The sequence below is a fragment of the Sturnira hondurensis genome, unplaced genomic scaffold (genome assembly GCF_014824575.4).
Source record: "Sturnira hondurensis isolate 20B ecotype Veracruz unplaced genomic scaffold, ASM1482457v3 Scaffold0014384, whole genome shotgun sequence".
NCBI lineage: Eukaryota > Metazoa > Chordata > Mammalia > Chiroptera > Phyllostomidae > Sturnira > Sturnira hondurensis.
Window position 1 is genome coordinate 10,192,706 of NW_028087015.1, and position 10,684 is coordinate 10,203,389.

The window sequence follows — 10,684 nt, forward strand, 5'->3', positions numbered from 1 at the left end:
GAGGGGTGAGGTTTATCTTTCCACATGGATGGTCTCAGGTCCATTTTTTTTTAAAGAGCCTTTTCTGTCTCTGATTCGTTCCCTCATGCTATTGTTAAAAATTAGTTTTAGCAAGGATGTGGGATTATTTCAAAATGCTCTTCTGTTCCCTTCCTCATTAGACTGCCTTTACCTCTGCACTAGGCTGCCTCACTTACTGTTCAGGAAGAACTCCATGAACTTGTATTTCAAGTTCATTTTGGCTACTCTAGGTCTTTGCCTTTCCATAGGCATTTTAGAATCAGCTTGTAAATTTCTGCCTAAAAGTCTGCCAGGTTTTGCATTCTGTATATAAAGTAACCTTCTTATTACAAATATTATACTATGTCACTCCTATGTCACAAAAAATTTATGGCATCACTATCTCAGAACTAATCCAAGCTTAGAATTCGACATCCTCCACAGAGGATTGTTCTGCTTCCAGAGAACAATCTCTGGAAAAAAATTTCTTTTTCCAGAGAACAATCTCTCTTTTTCCAGAGAGCTTGTTCTACTTCTCATTTTCCAAATGTGCTTAAACTTCCCAGTTTCCGTGTTTCTCCCTTCCAGACGATCCTTCCTTAGCATAGCTCTACAAGAAGAGCGTTACTTCTCTTCAAGGGCAAAATCTAATCTTCTTTCCTCTTCACACTCCTCAGTAGCTGGAAGCCATCTGCCTCCCTCAGACTGACATGAGTCTTCTCTTTACTACAGTATGGGTGTCGCCATTGTGCTTACCTGAGGACAAGGTTCTGGCCCTTGTCCAGGTGGGCAGGGAGGCACTCACAGCAGCAGCAAAAGGACAAGGACACACACAGAAGGATGGGCTGGCTGGGCACAGAGACTGTTAAGGCACACTTGTTTGCAGCTGCAGGGAGAGGCAGCAAACCTTAATGGGACCTCCTTACCTGGAGAGAGAAAGAGGAATTTTCTCTGATAGGGAAGGACCTGTGCGGAGGGCTCAGTCACACCAGGTCACCAGTTGTCCAGGGAACCTGTAACCTGTCAGCCCAAGAGCCTCACCACTTAACATACTTAATGTTGTGGTCTGTAGACAGGCTGGCTAGAAAGGCAGATCCAGCTTGGACCTGCTGATCTGCAGTCTGAATTCTAAACAGCTCCTCACAGAGTCAGGCTCCAGTGGGGAAGCTCTGCCCAGTTGGCCTGGCACCAAGTCCCCCCATAACTATTGATTCATTCATGCACATTTTTTTTGTATTAGTGAGAGAATAGAGGTTACAGTCTTTGCTCAGGTTCAGAATTAGGTTTAGCTTCTGTTTCCATTGATGTTGCTCATGTAAGGGCTGTACTAGCAGCAGGAAGCAAACAGGTATGAGACATAGAATAACCTTAATATGCTGGGGGATCTCCCTGCAGCATTTCCTATAATTTACAGAATGATGGGTTGCAAATAATTAGTCTTGACAACATCGTGGAACTCAGGGGCTACTGTATAGATTATTCGCTGGACCCAGTTTGAGACTTGCTGGGACCCAGAAAATTCTGCACATTCTGGGAACCTGCAAATTCTGGTTGGTGTCAGTGCTTTCCTTCGTGGCTGGATGTGTAGAAACATGTAACACATAAATAAGCAAGTCAGGCGTATGGGGCTCACCTCTCATCTGGGGAGGGTGCTGAGATTGGTTGGAGATACTCTAAGTTTGAGAAACTCATGATGCTCCTAGGTTGAAATGCTCACTGTTCTGTCACTCACGAGAAAATTGATGTGACTCTGACTCCTGAGCTCTTTCTCCTCTGTGAAATGTGCTCACCCACATCAAAAGTACTTATGACTATTAACTGAGACAAAGTACATAAGGCACTTCTCACGGCTGGCACAAAATAGCTTGAAAAGTATTAACTACAGTAAAGCTAAAAATGTTAATAATTAAAAGCCGCACTGCTTGGAATAAATAAGCTGCTAGAAGTTGTGTATATATATATTTGTGTATGTGCCCTCTAAACACAGAATGATTACATTAACACGGAATTGATAGGACCATATTTTCAAAAGTTAGGCTTTCAGAAGCTAGGCTTTTGATGACATATTTTTCTATTTTGTGAGATTTATCTTATGGAACACAACCTTGCCTTCACTCAATATATGCAGAGGATTACAGACAAGGTGATGGATAGATTTCTTATCTTTTATAGATGTCATCGAACATATGACTCCAGTCTCCTGAGCAGCAGCCACAGAGATGGGAACAGAAGCTATTCAATAAATAGTTATGGCCTTGGTTTGAGTCAATTGCCATTTGCCAGAGAAAGAATGACTTCAGATAACTTTAGATACAAGAGTCCTCTAAGGGTGATAGTCTTCCATCAATCATGCTAACACTGAGAGATGTTCTTAAACTCTGAGGATATTCCATCTCTCCTTTTTACCTGTTTCTCCTAAGATATAGAAATATCACAATTAAATTGCACTTATTGGAAACTCATGCCACTAACAAAGTCACCTAGAGAGCATAGCCAGGAGCTGGGAAACAAACACAAACATTTCTGCACAGACTTACTGAGGTCACAGCATCTTAGAGAGACCACCTGCATGTCACATGGGAAACCCCTTTGGTGGCTGCTCTGGAGGAATTCCTAATTCTTGCTCATGTTTTGTAAGCCTATAGAATGATTTTCTAAACCTATTGCAGATCAGATGGTACAGAAAAGAGGAGGTGGTCCCACTGCAGAAAGGGTAGCTGCCCAGGGATGTGTCCCATAAGCAGAGTAGGTCTGGCCAGCCCTCATCACCCAGGACTCTCCCTGCAGTCTCGCCCATTTCCTGGTGTCAACACTATTCACACCATGAAGACCCAGGACCTCTGGCACCCTGCAGACCTCTCATTGAACTCCAAACTTACAGAGCCAACTGCCACCTCTGCTTAGCAGTCCCAGCACAACATCACGGATTTGAAGTGTCCAAAATTTAACTCACAACCCTACCCCACTTCTTACCCTAAATGTGGTATTTCTTTTCCATTTTCTAGCTGGCTGCTCAAACCACAAGCCTGTGTCTCCTCTCACAGCGCCCTATTCACCACATCATGTCTGCTCCATGTATGTCCTGAGCTGTCCGTTTTCTCCAACCTTCCAACCACCACCCCAGTCAAGGCACCCATTCAGGTTTGCTTAGGACCCTGCACCAGCCCCTAATCACCTCTGTCTCCCACTTTATGGCTTCTAGCCCTCTCTCCACCACCTCAGAGTGACATACTCAATAACACATCTCATCACGTCTCACTCTTCCCTTTTTTCTAAGCATATAACCCCAGTTCTCACCTGTCACCAATACTACCCCACCCCTACTTCTAACCAGCCCTCCACTAAACGTGCTAAACTCCATCTGTTCTTCAAGGGTTTGGTCTTCTGCTCTGTCTGGCAACAGCAGTTGCTCCTCCTCCCACTAATGGTCACATCATCTTTTCATTCCCAAGATGGATGTCAGTTCCTTCGGGAAGTCTTCTTGGATCTTCAGGACATAAGGCAGATGCCCCATGCCACATTTTTCTTGGTCCCAATGATGAAGCTTTTACCCTCGTCACAGTGACAAAGTATTCCAGCTATTGGTTGAATTGCTTTCTCCTCCCTTAGACATTAGAAGAGAGAGGAGAAGATGATGATAAATCATTATGCTGAGAAGTTTGCTCATATATCTCATTAAATCCTTAAAGCAGCTTTCTAAAGTGTAACCCAACACAGGTCCAGCTGTGTGGTACTACGAAAGCCAATGTTTGAGTGGCAGGTGCTGATGTAAAGGTAGTGGTTTATTTTTAGGTGCAGATATCCTGGAAAATGGTGTACTCATTTCTCAAAGCCCATCTCTCTATCTCAGTGGAGTCAGAGGTTTTTATAAGGATGGAGAGAGGAACAGGACTAAGAGATCAAGGGAGGAAGTTGAAGAGTTCTATACATGCAGACAAGCAGAGTCCACTTCGATAAGGTAATTCCTGGCCCGGTGTGCATCGTCCTGGATCCACGGATGAAGGTCAGCGAAACTCCTGGAACTGGGATGCCTGACGGTTGGAGTCTGTATCTTTTGAAGTTAGTTCCTAGGATTCTTATACAAAGATGCTATTTATCTATAAGCTATACATTAGTCAGAGTCACCACTTACAGAAAGGATGTCAAAAGAATAGTGGGGTGGGTAACAATTTTCCTCCGATATAATTTTCACTGTTACATAAATACTGTTATTAACCCCACTTTGCTGATGAGAACACTGAGATTAAGAAAGTGTTAAGTAATAATTTTCCCAAAGTTACCTAGTGAGATGGGGTTAAGAGTCAAGCCCAGGCAATCAGGGGAGTTTCCCACCTGCTCCCCGCTTTCTCCCACAGAAGGGCACGCCTTTCTGCTGCATGCTCATCACTGTAATCACAGACTTTAGCACAGTGCCTGACACAGAAGCCACACTCAGATTTCCTGGGATGTAAGCAAAATGGACAGACTACAGTTGCAAAATCCCACAGAGAACCTACTGGAAGAATCAGGCTTGCAGGGCAGAAACCACCGTGGCAGCTGGTTTTCAGGGAACGGCTGCTGATGAATCACATCACTGGGGCAGCTCTCTGGAGGATGTAACCCTTCTGCATTTACTGTCTTCTCAGACTCTGCTTACAACTCAAGTCCCTGTGAAGGGAGCACCAGAAAGGTTCCATCCGCCAGTGGTGGGCCACCTTGACAGACAGCCTCCCCTGGGATCTGCAGCCTGGGGTGAGGGGTGGACCAGTGTCTCTACTACAGTGGTGCTGCATAGTCACAACTCCATATTCTCGGTGGCAGATCCATACACATTGATGGTCCTGAGTCAGACTGGTCTAGGGGGGCTGACCTGGGCTGGGGTTAGCTGACCTCAGTTTCAGCAGGCATCTGTGGTTGGGGCACGGGGTGAGGTAGTTTTGCTGCTTGCTGCTGGGCTTGCCTACTCTCTGGCTGATCTGAAATGGTTTGGCCGGGCTGCAAGGTGATTCAGCTCTGCTCATTGTGTCCACCTAGAGCTGCCTGCCCAGGCATGTCCTCGTGAACAGAGAGGTAGCAGAAACATGCCAGCACTTTTCAAACTTCTGCATCCATTACTGCAAACATCCCATCACCCAGAGCAATCCACATGCTGAATTCAGAATGAAGGGGCAGGGAAACGAAGCCCGCTTCTCCATGGAGGAATTGCAGTAAATCAGGGACGGGGTGTGCACACAGGGAAGGGTGCAGAACGGGTTGGTCTGTGCAGCTCACCTAACACAGAGATTCTTCCCCAAACCAGGATGCTGCACTCAGGAGAAGGGTGCCGATACCAGGTTATCAGTACGATCACGCATGCTTGCTTCTGGGGCCCCATCCCAACAGGGGGACCCAGGGAAATATAGGCACCCATCAGGGCTAGAAACGCAGAGCTTTGCAGCTGCAGTCCCACTAATCACATACCAACCTGGTCACCTTTGAAAACAAGTCTGAGACTATAATGAATTTAAAAAAATACTCTCTTTCAAAAGCTGTTACACTATTTGACTTGGCTAAATAAATTTCTGATAAATGAAACTCTACCCACATTTTATTTCAATATGTAGATAAATAAAGTGTGTAAATAGTAAATCACTTTAGGGCAAATATTCTCATTGTTGTTTTATAGAACACACTTCACTGTACATATATATGTTGGAAATTGTATTTTAAAAATAAACCCAATTGATTTACAAGGACTAATTAGTTTATAAAAGGATTTCAATAATATTCTTCTGGATACATATGTACTGACCAAAGATAACTCATGCACATAGATATTATACAAACTAAGCTAGTTAAAGCAGTTTCTGTGAAAATTTTATTCACTACATATACATATATACATGTACATGCACATACACACACACACACACACACACACACACACACATATATATATACATTATTTTGTAGTTGGATGGAAACTATACCGTGCCTCCCTGCTCCCAGGGCTAATTGTCAAACATTCTACAGTTGAGGCCGCCATGAAATATATTTTAAGACTGAACTGGCTCTGGCTCTCAAAGAGAAAATCACACAAAGAAGCTTAAAATAACGGTTCAACAAATTTAAAGAAGACTTGAAACTTTCAAAAGCTCTGACCTGAGAATGTTCCAGCATACACTCTGGTCCATCACTGGGCACCAGCTTCTCCGCTGATCTGGACAGCTGAGCTGTGAGCTTCAAGTCAGGGGATGTTTTCGTTTGTTCCAACACAGAGGCCCGGATTGTCAGAAATCCAACCGATTTACATACTTGGATGCAATGCATGGACATTTAAAACAAAACGATGCCTCTGATCTGGCATCACAAATATATTTCTAGTTCTTAGGACATTCATGTAAGATGATAGAAACCCTGTACAGCCAACATTGGTGGACAGTACCTTGAAGAGATCAAGGCCCTGAGTGGTGGCCTTGGCTGACACATTACCAAGAAAACAAACAGTCAGCCTCAAGGCGTGCTCACCAGTGAAGTGAATGGTGGGAGGGGAGGCAGTGGATTCGCACTCATGGGCTATAACATGAAATACCATTTTCCAAAGTTGATGAGAAAATGCATTTCCATTTTTGCATACCTAAAATAACAGTCTTACTTTTCTGTTGTTTTATTCATAATAAGTGAAATTAGCATAGTAACCAGAAAAAATGATGAGTTGATTTAAACAAAATCAAGTTCCACTACAACTGTTTTTTGCTATTAGAAAAAATATAACAAAACTGAGTAAATTTGGTATGTGACTATGAGAACCTGCTATTTTCTTTTATGACATGCCACTGAAATAAGCAAGATGATACATGAGAAGGTAGGTTTACAATGAAAAAAGACCAGAAACCCTATCTGCAGGGATTTCCCTAACTGTGCCACTGGCTGAGTGGATTTATGAAATCCCATCCTGGACAAAAGTTCCATCTTCTTGGCCAGAGCAGGATGGAGGGAGGCACTCTCTCAAATGCCCCTTCTCAGTTTGGGGTCCTGGACATGGCCCTGCCCAGGACATCAGTTGGTAGTCTGCTGGTCCTTTCTCCCTGAACTGTGTACTGAGGCAGAGTCCCGCCCTTTGCCCGCTGACCAACACAGAAAGTGTCTGTACAGGAAGAGGTTGGCCTCGCAGTGTGTGCTTTGGGTATAGGTGGGTGTGGGATAGAGGAAGGGATGTTTTATTTGCATGCCATATGTGAACACACAGAATTCTCCAGAGTAGTAAGAAAAATCACACTGGGGATAAGAATAGATTTCACTTTAAGCCCTATAAAAAACACTTTTAAGGCCTCAAAACGTTTAGTCACATGCATATCAACAACCTACGCTCTTGGCTTAGGTGTGCAGGGTGGAGTATGCTAAGTGGTAGATAGGGCTGAGCGTGCACTAGATGCCACGCAGGTGAACACACACAAATCTTCAGTCCACTCACCATGTTCAAAGATGAATGACCCAAAGAAGAGTCGACATGTGCGTCCTGAACTAACTTGCGTGGCAGAAGGGACATAGAGTGTTCTCACGAAGCAGAAAGAACCTGCTTCTGTAAGTTCCTTCTTACAGGTAGTGGAAGGGCATGATTTAGAGTCCTTTCCCCCTATGTTCCCATTTCCTTTGGGAGTGGACAAAATGTTGCAGGTGCTATGAACAACAGCACAATGCCACAGGAGAAGACACGCCAGGTGAACATGCATACGTGAGAGACTCTAAAGGAGGAAAGAATAAAGGGACATCCAAAGTTGATAGCACAACTCAATTTCTATTCGACAGATGAAGAGGAGAATCCCTGTTGCAGGGTGTTGAATTGGTGGTAAATTTGGATTCTTCCAGGATGACTAGGAAAAACCCCTAAGATTTGGAAACTGCAGATGGCAAGGACAAAGAAAGCAGTTCTATCATGGGATAATTATGATAATGAGAAATGGCAGTTAATAAGTCAGTAAATTATGACTATACCCATATCAATAATAACAATATCAATAATCAATAAATTATCTAATTTTTCTGGACTGAACAAAGATCTCTGTGTATCTTAAAAATAATTATTTCAAAATAAAAAGCAATTTGTTTAGGCCTAATCATATCCTGCCCATTTGTATTTTCAAGTGTAGGGAAAACGGCATCCTATAACCTTCCAGAAAAAATTAAAACAAAGCCAACACTAGGCTGGTCTCAGATGTCTCCAAAGGCCATATCAAAAAAACAGGGGGTGAATAAGAAGGAACATTTTTCTCAAGAGCCCTGTACCAACTGGGTTTGTCATTTAAATATAAAAATAACAGATATTCTCAGGTTTTTAAAGAACTAGAACATTCTATATATTTATTAGGAAAAATTAGGTTTTTAAAATGATTTAAGCTCTCATATCTCTAGTTAATTTCTGAATAAAATATTATTTATAGTTATTTCACCTTATATTTCTCTGAATAGTGAGGTTGAATACCTGTTGATTTTGCAAAGTATATAATTTTCTCACTTGTGAATTGCTTATATTAGTCAATTTGTTGTAAGCTTGTAAGGCTTTTAATATTTTCTAAATGCAATTATCTTTTTTGGTCAAAATATTTTCTCTTAATGTATATTTGGCTTAATTTTGATTTTGAGTATTTTTGTCATAAAAAGTGACAAATGATAATAGAGCCAGATTTATTCATCATTTCCTTCATGATTTATTTGTATTTTTCCCTGAGGAAAGTCTTTTCCGTCTCAATGTTACTATCTATTTTGATAGATTTTATATGTGGGAATTTTATTTAGGAATATATATGCTATGTATAAGAAATATAGTCACCCCTCAATATCTGAAAAGAGAATTGGTTCCAGGAACCCCCTGCAGACACCAAAATCTAAGGATGCCGAAGTCTTTTGCATGGAATGGTGTAGTGTTTGCATACAATCTATATCTACATATAGGCCACAGCAGTATAGCCAGAGTAATGCTCTTCTTGTTGTAAATTCAAGCTGCTCTGCACTTTTGAACCTTCTGGGATTTTGGGTGGGGGGCAGTGTATTTTCAGTCCAAGATTGGTTGAATCCATGAGTGTGAAACCCACAGATAGAGAGGGCCAGTTTCATATATATTTAAAAGTTGAATAAAAGTTAGGTATTATTTTATCATTATAACTTTTTTGGGAGGCTTTGATGAAGGTTCTACTAGAGCCATAAAATGGCATAAATTTAGTTTTGTTTGATTAAAAAATCTCTATAGTCATATTTTATAGTATAATCAAAATGTAACTTGAATATTCATTTTTCTTAATTAGCCTTTTCCATGTTTCAATATTTTTGTTAGTCTTTTCATGAAAAGATTAGTTTTGTTCATACTCTGTTTATTTTTAATGTTTTTTACATAAATTTATACTTAGTTTACAAAATCTCCCGTTTGAACTTTGCTTTTACCTTGTTTTCCTATTTTATTGAGTTGATTAATATTCACTTTGTCCTTTTATAGCATATGAAAGTAAGATGATGAGTTTCCCTCTAAATTTCATGTTGGTGGATACTACAGGTGTTTTCAGTGTTGTTTGACATATCCTCTGATTCCACAGTCATTTCTTCTTTGAACATAAATTGTTAGGACTTAAGTTTTTAATTTCTAAATGTGTTAGTTAGTTATTATTTTGTGTTACTGTTTAATAATATTTTGCAATTGATAGAAAATGGTCTAATGTAAAAATGTTGGCACTTATAAATGATTTTTGAATCTCACTGCATTTTATATTTTCAAAAGTTGGATATATTTAAAGAATGAATAAGAATTTCTAATAATTGGGTGCAGTTTAATAGATATTTATTTGATCAAATTTTATCATTTATGTCATTTAAATCTTTTTAAAATTATAACAAATTTTAGTTGCTTGCTCTATCCATTTTCAAGATATCTTATTAAAATTACCTATCATAATGATAGATTTGTTCATTTTTTCCTTGCATTTATGCCTGTTAGTATATATTCTTAGTTTATGCATACTTATAAAATAAGCACATTTATAGCTTCTTGAACTTCTTTTATAATTAATAAATAAATGTTTTTTTACATATGTTATGTTTGCCGGCCTATTTCTTTTGTTTTTTAAAAATAATTAGAGTGTATTTTTTCTTTTTAATTTTTTAAATTTAATTTTTGTTCAAGTACAGTTTTCCATCCCCCACTCCCATCCCAGCCCACCCCCCAGTGCTCCCCACCTCCCTCCCATTTCTACCCCCCTTAGTTGTTCTCTATGTGTCCTTTATACTAGTTTCTGTGAATTCTTCCCCTTTTCCCCTGAAATTCTCTCCCCTCTCCCCTATGCTCCCTGTCAGCCTGTTCTGAATTTCAGTGTCTTTGGTAAAAAAATATGGAATGTTTCACAAATTTGCGTGTCATCCTTGCGCAGGGGCCATGCTAATCTTCTCTGTATCGTTCCAATTTTAGTACATGTGCTGCCGAAGTGAGCACTACAGTGTATTTTTTTTATTGGTTAGTATTTTGTGTGTATAATGTACATATTTCACTTACAATCTCTGTATCTTTAAACAGGATACTGATAATTTTTTTGTTTCTCCCTGATATTATACATATTTAAATAAATCAATTTATTACTTTAACATTAAAATTAATTGTTAACATAGCTGAAATAATTTCTATCAACTTACACTAAATTTATCATTTACTATGTATTTTCTTTGGATCTACTTTTATTTTTTA

General features: G+C 40.1%; 1 non-coding gene across 1 annotated transcript; it reads right to left on the minus strand.

Moving 5' to 3' along the window:
- Nucleotides 1-10,328: 10,328 nt before the first annotated feature.
- On the minus strand, nt 10,329-10,435 carry LOC118998912 (U6 spliceosomal RNA). Its single transcript, XR_005068984.1, has one exon. It is a non-coding gene; the product is annotated as a U6 spliceosomal RNA (small nuclear RNA).
- Nucleotides 10,436-10,684: the final 249 nt, after the last annotated feature.